Source organism: Tachypleus tridentatus, chromosome 7 (genome assembly GCF_004210375.1).
Source record: "Tachypleus tridentatus isolate NWPU-2018 chromosome 7, ASM421037v1, whole genome shotgun sequence".
Lineage (NCBI taxonomy): Eukaryota > Metazoa > Arthropoda > Merostomata > Xiphosura > Limulidae > Tachypleus > Tachypleus tridentatus.
Window position 1 is genome coordinate 95,288,500 of NC_134831.1, and position 14,317 is coordinate 95,302,816.

Here is a 14,317-nt window from a genome sequence, read left to right on the forward strand (position 1 = left end):
TATGTATACACTATACTACTAGTAGTAGTACAGTAATGTGGCACCGTAGTCATACAAAGATACTGTAAGGAACCAGCAAATCAACAAAATCAATTTAGGATTGTCTGAAAAGTGCATGAATTGAACAAGTTCATGTGAGCAAGGTTAGTACTTAGTACTAGGCTTAACGTTAGTGGGCTAAGTTGCATGTATTAGAATTAGGCTTAATTAGTGTTGTTATCTGCAAACTGAGTGACAATAACGTTAGGCCTAAGTGCTGTAACTAGTTTAGTGTAAATACACTGGATACGCTACTGTAGCTTGGAATAATGAAGTGGACTATTCCCAGTTTAAGACCATCGTTTTGAATTTGTCTTCGCATTCAGGCGTGCAGATAAAGTTTCAGACATATGCCTATTTTGTTGATGTATGGTTTGTTGGCTCATCTAAAGTCCCCAGGTCAAAACTGAGCTCAAAGTTGAGGTTACAACTTATTCTTAAGATATTTGATTAGGATTAAGGTACTCTGCCCTAGGCCTAACCCAGTATTTAGTTGTTCAATGTGCAATACAGTTTACAATTGATTATATGTTATGTATGCTTACCAGTACAGAATGATCACTGTGTGTATAGGCTACTATAGTATGTGTTGTTGATCACAAATAAATACTTTTTGGCTCACAATGGATTTGTATATCACCATTGACATTGCTTCTTACATACAGCTACCATAGCAACAACCTTAATGAAAGTTTTGCAATGACTGAAAACTAATTCTTCCAAAATGGATTGAAGCCAGTCTCGAATGGTTTTCAACCAATCAGAATGCAGCAACTCAATAAAGGTATTTATGAATTCATGTTTATGTGCTGATAGACCTAAGTCCTAGGATAACTTTCTGACAATCTTTGTCTAAATATAGACCTAGAATTTAGTATGTTTGACTGTCTTACCATGAATTTCAGTATTTTTCTAATCATTATAACAATATATGATCCATATTCTTTTGCGTTTTTTATTTTTGTTTCTGTATTTTTCAGACTCAAGATGAAACGTATTTAATTAAATGGTGCGCAAAAGAGAAAACTTACAAAAAATAACCAACAAAAGGCTTTGGATGCAGTGGTCAAGAGTGGAAAGCTAAGTTTTTCGCTCACCTTACACAACATGATCTTCCAACTTAAAACCCATCTTCGCCTTCATAAGTTACTTGTACTGCATCTGACTCTGACAAGATTAAAGATGAACCAAGCTCCACACTTACAAGTACCATTTTGTCCACTTCAAGATCAGAACATCTTGATGACGTTAAGGTGTCACAGATTGGCTCAACTGTCACAAGTCTCACAACTTATCTCACTTTGCCTGTAAATTCTCCTGATATCTCTAGTGTTAATGTTGATGCAAATTGCTCTACAAGACAGTCTGAAGTTGAAATAATTTCTGAAAATGAAATTCTGCTGGACTATGGCAAAATGCTTCAGTCTAAAAAGATGAAGAAACTAAAGCAAGAGACCCAAGCTTGTGGCTCGATTTCTCTGCTGATGATGTGGATTATTGGATTGCTTGTAGACCCAGTGACTCTCAACACCACAATGGGCCATTTGGCATATCTTGCCGGACTTTCAATAGTGGCAAACCAAAGAGATACTGTTCGCAAAACCTTTATTTGGGGTAAAAGCCAATGGTGAATAATACTAGAAAGATTGGTTATTGTATTCACCATCAACAGGGTTAGTTTACAGATTACTGCTTTGTTTGTAAACGTTTTACCTCTAACTTTTCGTCGAGTTTTGTTGGAAGAGAAAGGTTCAGTGAAACACTATTGAAAGAAGCACTACTCACCGAGACCCTATTCTAACATACTTAACTCGTAGACAAGGTTTAGGCCTGCGACAAGAGTTGGAAAAGAAATTAAAGAAGAGTACACTTACTGGGAACATGTCTTAGAGCGTGTAATAGCTGTTATTCGTACGTTAGCTGAACGTGTCCTGGCTTTTCGAGGAACAGATAAAAAACTTAGTTGACGGCAGAATAGGAATTGTTTCGGGCTACTTGAGCTCATAAGTCAGTTTGATCCATTTTTAGCAGGACACATTTCAAAATATGGAAATTCTTGAAAAGGAAATCCTTCTTACTTGTCCAAAACCACCTGTGAATAACTCATTGAACCAATGACTCAGAAGGTTCTCGCGTTTATTGTTGATAAAGTAAATCTTTCTGGTTATTTTATCTTGCTAGTTGACTCGACGCCAGATCTATCACATATAGATCAGTTAAGTATCGTACTTCGATACTTAAAAGATGGGTAGCCTATTGAACGCTTTTAACCTTTTTGGAACTGAAAAGCCATATGACTGATGAAATGGCAAATTAGGTATTGCAGTACTTACGTGAAGTTTGCAAACTTAATTTTACAAAATGTAGAGGTCAGTCTTACAACAATGCTGCTAACATGTCTGGGCGTCATAAGGGTATGCAGCAAAATATTTTAGATGAAAATAAGTTTGTCATATATGTGCCCTGTGTAGCCCATTCACTAAATCTGGTGGGACGAAATGCTGTTGACTGCTCTCAAGTGGCAGTTAATTTTTCTTTACAATGTATTTGCTCTATACATTTTTTTCAGCCTCAACCAGCCAGTGGAAAATTCTTAAAGCTTGTCTTGGAAATGAAAATGTGTTAAAATCCCTCTCTGACACCAGATGAGAGGCAAACGCTATGGCAACAACAGCAATCTTGAAGTCTTTCTTTAAAATTTTAGAACCTTTAGAATGTCTAGTTGAAGACCAGTCATAAAAGGGAGACACTAGAAGAGAAGCAGACAGTATTACAAATAAGATGCAACAGTTATAATTTGTTTTTATGTTGATCATGTGGGATGAGATTTTGCAAAAGTTTCATGAAGCAAGTCAAGTTCTGCAAAATTATGATGTGAACTTAAACACGTGCAGATCTGTACAGATCATTAGTTGACCAACTACGCAGTTTAAGGGATGACTTTAAAACATTTAAAGCACTTGCAAAGAAAATGCTACCAGATGTCGATTACAATGCAGCTCAAACTCGTAAATGTGTCTCAGAAAGAAGGTACTCAGTGCTGGAGATGCACAAGAAGTAGATCTAAATGCCAGAGATAAATTTCGTATCACCACCTTTCGCACAATTGTTGACAAACTAGAAACTCAGATGAGAAGAAGAGGAGAGGTGCACAAATAAATAGCAAACAGGTTTTCTTTCAAAAGTAATGTACCAAATGACGTCACTTCATCTGCTGAAACTGCAAGGTACTCTCAGTGTTTCCAAAACCTAAGTGATGCTTACCCAGAGGACTTGGGCACTAATTTCTCTGTCGAGCTTCAGCAGTTTCACTCACATGTGCGCCATAAGTTAAGTACAACAAAACTGTAAAAACCAGATTCAGTCGTGCTGAACTTTATAAAATAATTTCAGAAGACAAAATTGAGTGTGCATTTCCAAATGTAGACATTGCATTGCATATATTTTTAACATTAATGGTCACAAATTGCACAGCTGAGCATTCATTTTCTCAACTCAAGCAGATTAAAAATTCCAACCGAACAACTATGTGACAAGACAGGCAGGATGTCTTGTCTCTGCTAAGTATAGAAGCACATTTGTTAAGCCAAATTAGTTTTAAGGACTTGATCAAAGACTTTGCAATTAAAATATCTAGAAGAAAACTATTTAGGATTTAAATAAATATTAAGATATAAGTAAATAATTTACTTACAGGGTTTTAAGTTCAAAGTGAGAAATCGTTAACATCAAAGTGCGAAACTGTTAACATGAAAGTGAGAATTGTTAACTTAGAGTGAAAACAAATATACAGTAAAAATAATTATCATTAATCAAACAAGTGATTTTCCTCATCATTTCTGAATAAAAGGCCTCAGTCATTGCTCGATTTGATCCATGCCCAATCTGTTAAATAAATACAATAAAAAGATTTTATTTAATATAGTTGTGGGGTCTAACCTGGAAGAAAACTGAAGAAGGGTTATTAATTTTCAAACTTATATTTCACTTTCAGCACTTATTGAGTCTTAATGTCTCGTCAGTTAAGCAATGGAGGGGCCGAGAGGGGGCACCATTGTTGGGCTGTGCTTAGGGCATTAGTCGCCCTTAATCTGGCTCTGAATGATTTGACTATTATAACGTACCCGTGACACAAAATACGGCTATTCGTTGGTAAAAGAGTAGCCCAATAGTTGGCAGTGGGTGGTGATGACTAGCTACCTTCCTTCTAGTCTTACATTGCTAAATTAGGGATGGCTAGCACAGATAGCCCTCGAGTAGCTTTGCGTGAAATTCAAAACAAACAAACACAAAATACGGAGACGAACTTCGTGTTAATACCCGTACCAGTCGTCCTGAGAAGAACAAACTTCGTGTTAATACCCATACCAGTCGTCCTGAGAAGAACGAACTTCGTGTTAATACCCATACCAGTCGTCCTGAGAAGAAAGAACTTCGTGTTAATACCCATACCAGTCGTCCTGAGAAGAACAAACTTCGTGTTAATACCCATACCAGTCGTCCTGAGAAGAACGAACTTCGTGTTAATACCCATACCAGTCGTCCTGAGAAGAAAGAACTTCGTGTTAATACCCATACCAGTCGTCCTGAGAAGAACGAACTTCGTGTTAATACCCATACCAGTCGTCCTGAGAAGAACAAATTTCTTTTTCTCTTACACAACAGAAAATGGCGGATCATTGTATCTACAGTCCAGCACGCTAGAGTTATTGTAATTATTTTGTTAGGCAACAATTGGTTGTTGTTGAATATTTGTAAGAATTTTTGGTATTATTAGTTATTACGAAATATTTATCATTTTTGTTATTAAGTATTTATAACAATTATTGGTACAATTGGTTGTTGTTGAATATTTGTGAGAATTTTTGGTATTATTAGTTATTACAAAATATTTATAATTTAAGTAATTAAGTATTTATAACAATTCTTAGTACTATTGGCTGTTATTGAATATTTTAAAGAATTCTTGGTATTATTAGTTATTACGAAATATTTATAATTTTAGTAATAAAGTATTTATAACGATTCTTGGTACTATTGGTTGTTGTTGAATATTTGTAAGAATTCTTGGTATTATTAGTCATTACGAAATATTTATAATTTTAGTAACCAAATACTTATAACAATTTTGGTACTATTGGCTGTTATTGAATATTTTAAAGAATTCTTGGTATTATTAGTTATTACAAAATATTTATAATTTTCGTAATTATATTCAGTTAGTACTTTACATGAACTATAAACATACTTAGTATTCAGTTAATACTTTACATGAACTATAAACATACTTTGTATTCAGTTAGTACTTTACATGAACTATAAACATACTTAGTATTCAGTTAGTACTTTACATGAACTATAAACATACTTAGTATTCAGTTAATACTTTACATGAACTATAAACATACTTAGTATTCAGTTAATACTTTACATGAACTATAAACATACTTAGTATTCAGTTAGTACTTTACATGAACTATAAACATACTTAGTATTCAGTTAGTACTTTACATGAACTATAAACATACTTAGTATTCAGTTAGTACTTTACATGAACTATAAACATACTTAGTATTAGTTAGTACTTTTATAACTTTACATGAACTATAAACATACTTAGTATTCAGTTAGTACTTTACATGAACTATAAACATACTTAGTATTCAGTTAGTACTTTACATGAACTATAAACATATTAGTATTTACATGTTACTTAGTATTCAGTTAGTACTTTACATGAACTATAAACATACTTAGTATTCAGTTAGTACTTTACATGAACTATAAACATACTTAGTATTCAGTTAGTACCTTACATGAACTATAAACATACTTAGTATTCAGTTAGTACTTTACATGAACTATAAACATACTTAGTATTCAGTTAGTACTTTACATGAACTATAAACATACTTAGTATTCAGTTAGTACTTTACATGAACTATAAACATACTTAGTATTCAGTTAGTACTTTACATGAACTATAAACATACAGTATTCAGTTAACTTTACATGAACTATAAACATACTTAGTATTATGAACTTCAGTTAGTACTTTACATGAACTATAAACATACTTAGTATTCAGTTAGTACTTTACATGAACTATAAACATACTTAGTATTCAGTTAGTACTTTACATGAACTATAAACATACTTAGTATTCAGTTAATACTTTACATGAACTATAAACATACTTAGTATTCAGTTAAAACATACTTTACATGAACTATAAACATACTTAGTATTCAGTTAGTACTTTACATGAACTATAAACATACTTAGTATTCAGTTAGTACTTTACATGAACTATAAACATACTTAGTATTCAGTTAGTACTTTACATGAACTATAAACATACTTAGTATTCAGTTAGTACTTTACATGAACTATAAACATACTTAGTAATCAGTTAGTTAGTACTTTACATGAACTATAAACATACTTAGTATTCAGTTAATACTTTACATGAACTATAAACATACTTAGTATTCAGTTAATACTTTACATGAACTATAAACATACTTAGTATTCAGTTAGTACTTTACATGAACTATAAACATACTTAGTATTCAGTTAATACTTTACATGAACTATAAACATACTTAGTATTCAGTTAGTACTTTACATGAACTATAAACATACTTAGTATTCAGTTAGTACTTTACATGAACTATAAACATACTTAGTATTCAGTTAAACATACTTTACATGAACTATAAACATACTTAGTATTCAGTTAGTACTTTACATGAACTATAAACATACTTAGTATTCAGTTAGTACTTTACATGAACTATAAACATACTTAGTATTCAGTTAGTACTTTACATGAACTATAAACATACTTAGTATTCAGTTAGTACTTTACATGTATTCAGTTAATACTTTACATGAACTATAAACATACTTAGTATTCAGTTAGTACTTTACATGAACTATAAACATACTTAGTATTCAGTTAGTACTTTACATGAACTATAAACATACTTAGTATTCAGTTAGTACTTTACATGAACTATAAACATACTTAGTATTCAGTTAGTACTTTACATGAACTATAAACATACTTAGTATTCAGTTAGTACTACATGAACTATAAACATACTTAGTATTCAGTTAGTACTTTACATGAACTATAAACATACTTAGTATTCAGTTAGTACTTTACATGAACTATAAACATACTTAGTATTCAGTTAGTACTTTACATGAACTATAAACATACTTAGTATTCAGTTAGTACTTTACATGAACTATAAACATACTTAGTATTCAGTTAATACTTTACATGAACTATAAACATACTTAGTATTCAGTTAGTACTTTACATGAACTATAAACATACTTAGTATTCAGTTAGTACTTTACATGAACTATAAACATACTTAGTATTCAGTTAGTACTTTACATGAACTATAAACATACTTAGTATTCAGTTAGTACTTTACATGAACTATAAACATACTTAGTATTCAGTTAGTACTTTACTTTACATGAACTATAAACATACTTAGTATTCAGTTAGTACTTTACATGAACTATAAACATACTTAGTATTCAGTTAGTACTTTACATGAACTATAAACATACTTAGTATTCAGTTAGTACTTTACATGAACTATAAACATACTTAGTATTCAGTTAGTACTTTACATGAACTATAAACATACTTAGTATTCTTAGTATTCAGTTAGTACTTTACATGAACTATAAACATACTTAGTATTCAGTTAGTACTTTACATGAACTATAAACATACTTAGTATTCAGTTAGTACTTTACATGAACTATAAACATACTTAGTATTCAGTTAGTACTTTACATGAACTATAAACATACTTAGTATTCAGTTAGTACTTTACATGAACTATAAACATACTTAGTATTCAGTTAGTACTTTACATGAACTATAAACATACTTAGTATTCAGTTAGTACTTTACATGAACTATAAACATACTTAGTATTCAGTTAATACTTTACATGAACTATAAACATACTTAGTATTCAGTTAATACTTTACATGAACTATAAACATACTTAGTATTCAGTTAGTACTTTACATGAACTATAAACATACTTAGTATTCAGTTAGTACTTTACATGAACTATAAACATACTTAGTATTCAGTTAGTACTTTACATGAACTATAAACATACTTAGTATTCAGTTAGTACTTTACATGAACTATAAACATACTTAGTATTCAGTTAGTACTTTACATGAACTATAAACATACTTAGTATTCAGTTAGTACTTTACATGAACTATAAACATACTTAGTATTCAGTTAGTACTTTACATGAACTATAAACATACTTAGTATTCAGTTAGTACTTTACATGAACTATAAACATACTTAGTATTCAGTTAGTACTTTACATGAACTATAAACATACTTAGTATTCAGTTAGTACTTTACATGAACTATAAACATACTTAGTATTCAGTTAGTACTTTACATGAACTATAAACATACTTAGTATTCAGTTAGTACTTTACATGAACTATAAACATACTTAGTATTCAGTTAGTACTTTACATGAACTATAAACATACTTAGTATTCAGTTAACATGAACTATAAACATACTTAGTATTCAGTTAGTACTTTACATGAACTATAAACATACTTAGTATTCAGTTAGTACTTTACATGAACTATAAACATACTTAGTATTCAGTTAGTACTTTACATGAACTATAAACATACTTAGTATTCAGTTAGTACTTTACATGAACTATAAACATACTTAGTATTCAGTTAATACTTTACATGAACTATAAACATACTTAGTATTCAGTTAGTACTTTACATAACTATAAACATACTTAGTATTCAGTTAGTACTTTACATGAACTATAAACATACTTAGTACTTTACATGTATAAACATACTTAGTATTCAGTTATACTTTACATGAACTATAAACATACTTAGTATTCAGTTAGTACTTTACATGAACTATAAACATACTTAGTATTCAGTTAGTACTTTACATGAACTATAAACATACTTAGTATTCAGTTAGTACTTTACATGAACTATAAACATACAGTTAGTATTCAGTTACATGAACTATACATTTAGTATTCAGTTAACTTTAATGAACTATAAACATACTTAGTATTCAGTTAGTACTTTACATGAACTATAAACATACTTAGTATTCAGTTAAACATACTTTACATGAACTATAAACATACTTAGTATTCAGTTAGTACTTTACATGAACTATAAACATACTTAGTATTCAGTTAGTACTTTACATGAACTATAAACATACTTAGTATTCAGTTAGTACTTTACATGAACTATAAACATACTTAGTATTCAGTTAGTATTCATGAACTATAAACATACTTAGTATTCAGTTAGTACATGAACTATAAACATACTTAGTATTCAGTTAGTACTTTACATGAACTATAAACATACTTAGTATTCAGTTAGTACTTTACATGAACTATAAACATACTTAGTATTCAGTTAGTACTTTACATGAACTATAAACATACTTAGTATTCAGTTAGTACTTTACATGAACTATAAACATACTTAGTATTCAGTTAGTACTTTACATGAACTATAAACATACTTAGTATTCAGTTAGTACTTTACATGAACTATAAACATACTTAGTATTCAGTTAATACTTTACATGAACTATAAACATACTTAGTATTCAGTTAGTACTTTACATGAACTATAAACATACTTAGTATTCAGTTAGTACTTTACATGAACTATAAACATACTTAGTATTCAGTTAGTACTTTACATGAACTATAAACATACTTAGTATTCAGTTAGTACTTTACATGAACTATAAACATACTTAGTATTCAGTTAGTACTTTACATGAACTATAAACATACTTAGTATTCAGTTAGTACTTTACATGAACTATAAACATACTTAGTATTCAGTTAGTACTTTACATGAACTATAAACATACTTAGTATTCAGTTAGTACTTTACATGAACTATAAACATACTTAGTATTCAGTTAGTACTTTACATGAACTATAAACATACTTAGTATTCAGTTAGTACTTTACATGAACTATAAACATACTTAGTATTCAGTTAGTACTTTACATGAACTATAAACATACTTAGTATTCAGTTAGTACTTTACATGAACTATAAACATACTTAGTATTCAGTTAGTACTTTACATGAACTATAAACATACTTAGTATTCAGTTAGTACTTTACATGAACTATAAACATACTTAGTATTCAGTTAGTACTTTACATGAACTATAAACATACTTAGTATTCAGTTAGTACTTTACATGAACTATAAACATACTTAGTATTCAGTTAGTACTTTACATGAACTATAAACATACTTAGTATTCAGTTAGTACTTTACATGAACTATAAACATACTTAGTATTCAGTTAATACTTTACATGAACTATAAACATACTTAGTATTCAGTTAGTATTTTACATGAACTATAAACATACTTAGTATTCAGTTAGTACTTTACATGAACTATAAACATACTTAGTATTCAGTTAGTACTTTACATGAACTATAAACATACTTAGTATTCAGTTAGTACTTTACATGAACTATAAACATACTTAGTATTCAGTTAGTACTTTACATGAACTATAAACATACTTAGTATTCAGTTAGTACTTTACATGAACTATAAACATACTTAGTATTCAGTTAGTACTTTACATGAACTATAAACATACTTAGTATTCAGTTATACTGAACTATAAACTATAAACATACTTTACATGAACTATAAACATACTTAGTATTCAGTTAGTACTTTACATGAACTATAAACATACTTAGTATTCAGTTAGTACTTTACATGAACTATAAACATACTTAGTATTCAGTTAGTACTTTACATGAACTATAAACATACTTAGTATTCAGTGAAACATACTTTACATGAACTATAAACATACTTAGTATTCAGTTAGTACTTTACATGAACTATAAACATACTTAGTATTCAGTTAATACTTTACATGAACTATAAACATACTTAGTATTCAGTTAATACTTTACATGAACTATAAACATACTTAGTATTCAGTTAGTACTTTACATGAACTATAAACATACTTAGTATTCAGTTAGTACTTTACATGAACTATAAACATACTTAGTATTCAGTTAGTACTTTACATGAACTATAAACATACTTAGTATTCAGTTAGTACTTTACATGAACTATAAACATACTTAGTATTCAGTTAGTACTTTACATGAACTATAAACATACTTAGTATTCAGTTAGTACTTTACATGAACTATAAACATACTTAGTATTCAGTTAGTACTTTACATGAACTATAAACATACTTAGTATTCAGTTAGTACTTTACATGAACTATAAACATACTTAGTATTCAGTTAGTACTTTACATGAACTATAAACATACTTAGTATTCAGTTAGTACTTTACATGAACTATAAACATACTTAGTATTCAGTTAGTACTTTACATGAACTATAAACATACTTAGTATTCAGTTAGTACTTTACATGAACTATAAACATACTTAGTATTCAGTTAGTACTTTACATGAACTATAAACATACTTAGTATTCAGTTAGTACTTTACATGAACTATAAACATACTTAGTATTCAGTTAGTACTTTACATGAACTATAAACATACTTAGTATTCAGTTAGTACTTTACATGAACTATAAACATAAACATACTTAGTATTCAGTTAGTACTTTACATGAACTATAAACATACTTAGTATTCAGTTAGTACTTTACATGAACTATAAACATACTTAGTATTCAGTTAGTTTTACATGAACTATAAACATGAACTATAAACATACTACTTAGTATTCAGTTAGTACTTTACATGAACTATAAACATACTTAGTATTCAGTTAGTACTTTACATGAACTATAAACATACTTAGTATTCAGTTAGTACTTTACATGAACTATAAACATACTTAGTATTCAGTTAGTACTTTACATGAACTATAAACATACTTAGTATTCAGTTAGTACTTTACATGAACTATAAACATACTTAGTATTCAGTTAGTACTTTACATGAACTATAAACATACTTAGTATTCAGTTAATACTTTACATGAACATATATTCAGTTAGTACTTTACATACTTAGTATTCAGTTAGTACTTTACATGAACTATAAACATACTTAGTATTCAGTTAGTACTTTACATGAACTATAAACATACTTAGTATTCAGTTAGTACTTTACATGAACTATAAACATACTTAGTATTCAGTTAACACTTTACATGAACTATAAACATACTTAGTATTCAGTTAGTACTTTACATGAACTATAAACATACTTAGTATTCAGTTAGTACTTTACATGAACTATAAACATACTTAGTATTCAGTTAGTACTTTACATGAACTATAAACATACTTAGTATTCAGTTAGTACTTTACATGAACTATAAACATACTTAGTATTCAGTTAGTACTTTACATGAACTATAAACATACTTAGTATTCAGTTAGTACTTTACATGAACTATAAACATACTTAGTATTCAGTTAGTACTTTACATGAACTATAAACATACTTAGTATTCAGTTAGTACTTTACATGAACTATAAACATACTTAGTATTCAGTTAAACATACTTAGTACTTTACATGAACTATAAACATACTTAGTATTCAGTTAGTACTTTACATGAACTATAAACATACTTAGTATTCAGTTAGTACTTTACATGAACTATAAGTATTCAGTTAGTACATGAACTATAAACATACTTAGTATTCAGTTAGTACTTTACATGAACTATAAACATACTTAGTATTCAGTTAGTACTTTACATGAACTATAAACATACTTAGTATTCAGTTAGTACTTTACATGAACTATAAACATACTTAGTATTCAGTTAGTACTTTACATGAACTATAAACATACTTAGTATTCAGTTAGTACTTTACATGAACTATAAACATACTTAGTATTCAGTTAGTACTTTACATGAACTATAAACATACTTAGTATTCAGTTAGTACTTTACATGAACTATAAACATACTTAGTATTCAGTTAGTACTTTACATGAACTATAAACATACTTAGTATTCAGTTAGTACTTTACATGAACTATAAACATACTTAGTATTCAGTTAGTACTTTACATGAACTATAAACATACTTAGTAATTAGTTACTTTACATGAACTATAAACATACTTAGTATTCAGTTAGTACTTTACATGAACTATAAACATACTTAGTATTCAGTTAATACTTTACATGAACTATAAACATACTTAGTATTCAGTTAGTACTTTACATGAACTATAAACATACTTAGTATTCAGTTAGTACTTTACATGAACTATAAACATACTTAGTATTCAGTTAGTACTTTACATGAACTATAAACATACTTAGTATTCAGTTAGTACTACTATTACATGAACTATAAACATACTTAGTATTCAGTTAGTACTTTACATGAACTATAAACATACTTAGTATTCAGTTAATACTTTACATGAACTATAAACATACTTAGTATTCAGTTAGTACTTTACATGAACTATAAACATACTTAGTATTCAGTTAGTACTTTACATGAACTATAAACATACTTAGTATTCAGTTAGTACTTTACATGAACTATAAACATACTTAGTATTCAGTTAGTACTTTACATGAACTATAAACATACTTAGTATTCAGTTAGTACTTTACATGAACTATAAACATACTTAGTATTCAGTTAGAACTATAAACTACTTACATGAACATATAATAAACATAATTAGTATTCAGTTAGTACTTTACATGAACTATAAACATACTTAGTATTCAGTTAGTACTTTACATGAACTATAAACATACTTAGTATTCAGTTAGTACTTTACATGAACTATAAACATACTTAGTATTCAGTTAGTACTTTACATGAACTATAAACATACTTAGTATTCAGTTAATACTTTACATGAACTATAAACATACTTAGTATTCAGTTAGTACTTTACATGAACTATAAACATACTTAGTATTCAGTTAGTACTTTACATGAACTATAAACATACTTAGTATTCAGTTAGTACTTTACATGAACTATAAACATACTTAGTATTCAGTTAGTACTTTACATGAACTATAAACATACTTAGTATTCAGTTAGTACTTTACATGAACTATAAACATACTTAGTATTCAGTTAGTACTTTACATGAACTATAAACATACTTAGTATTCAGTTAGTACTTTACATGAACTATAAACATACTTAGTAT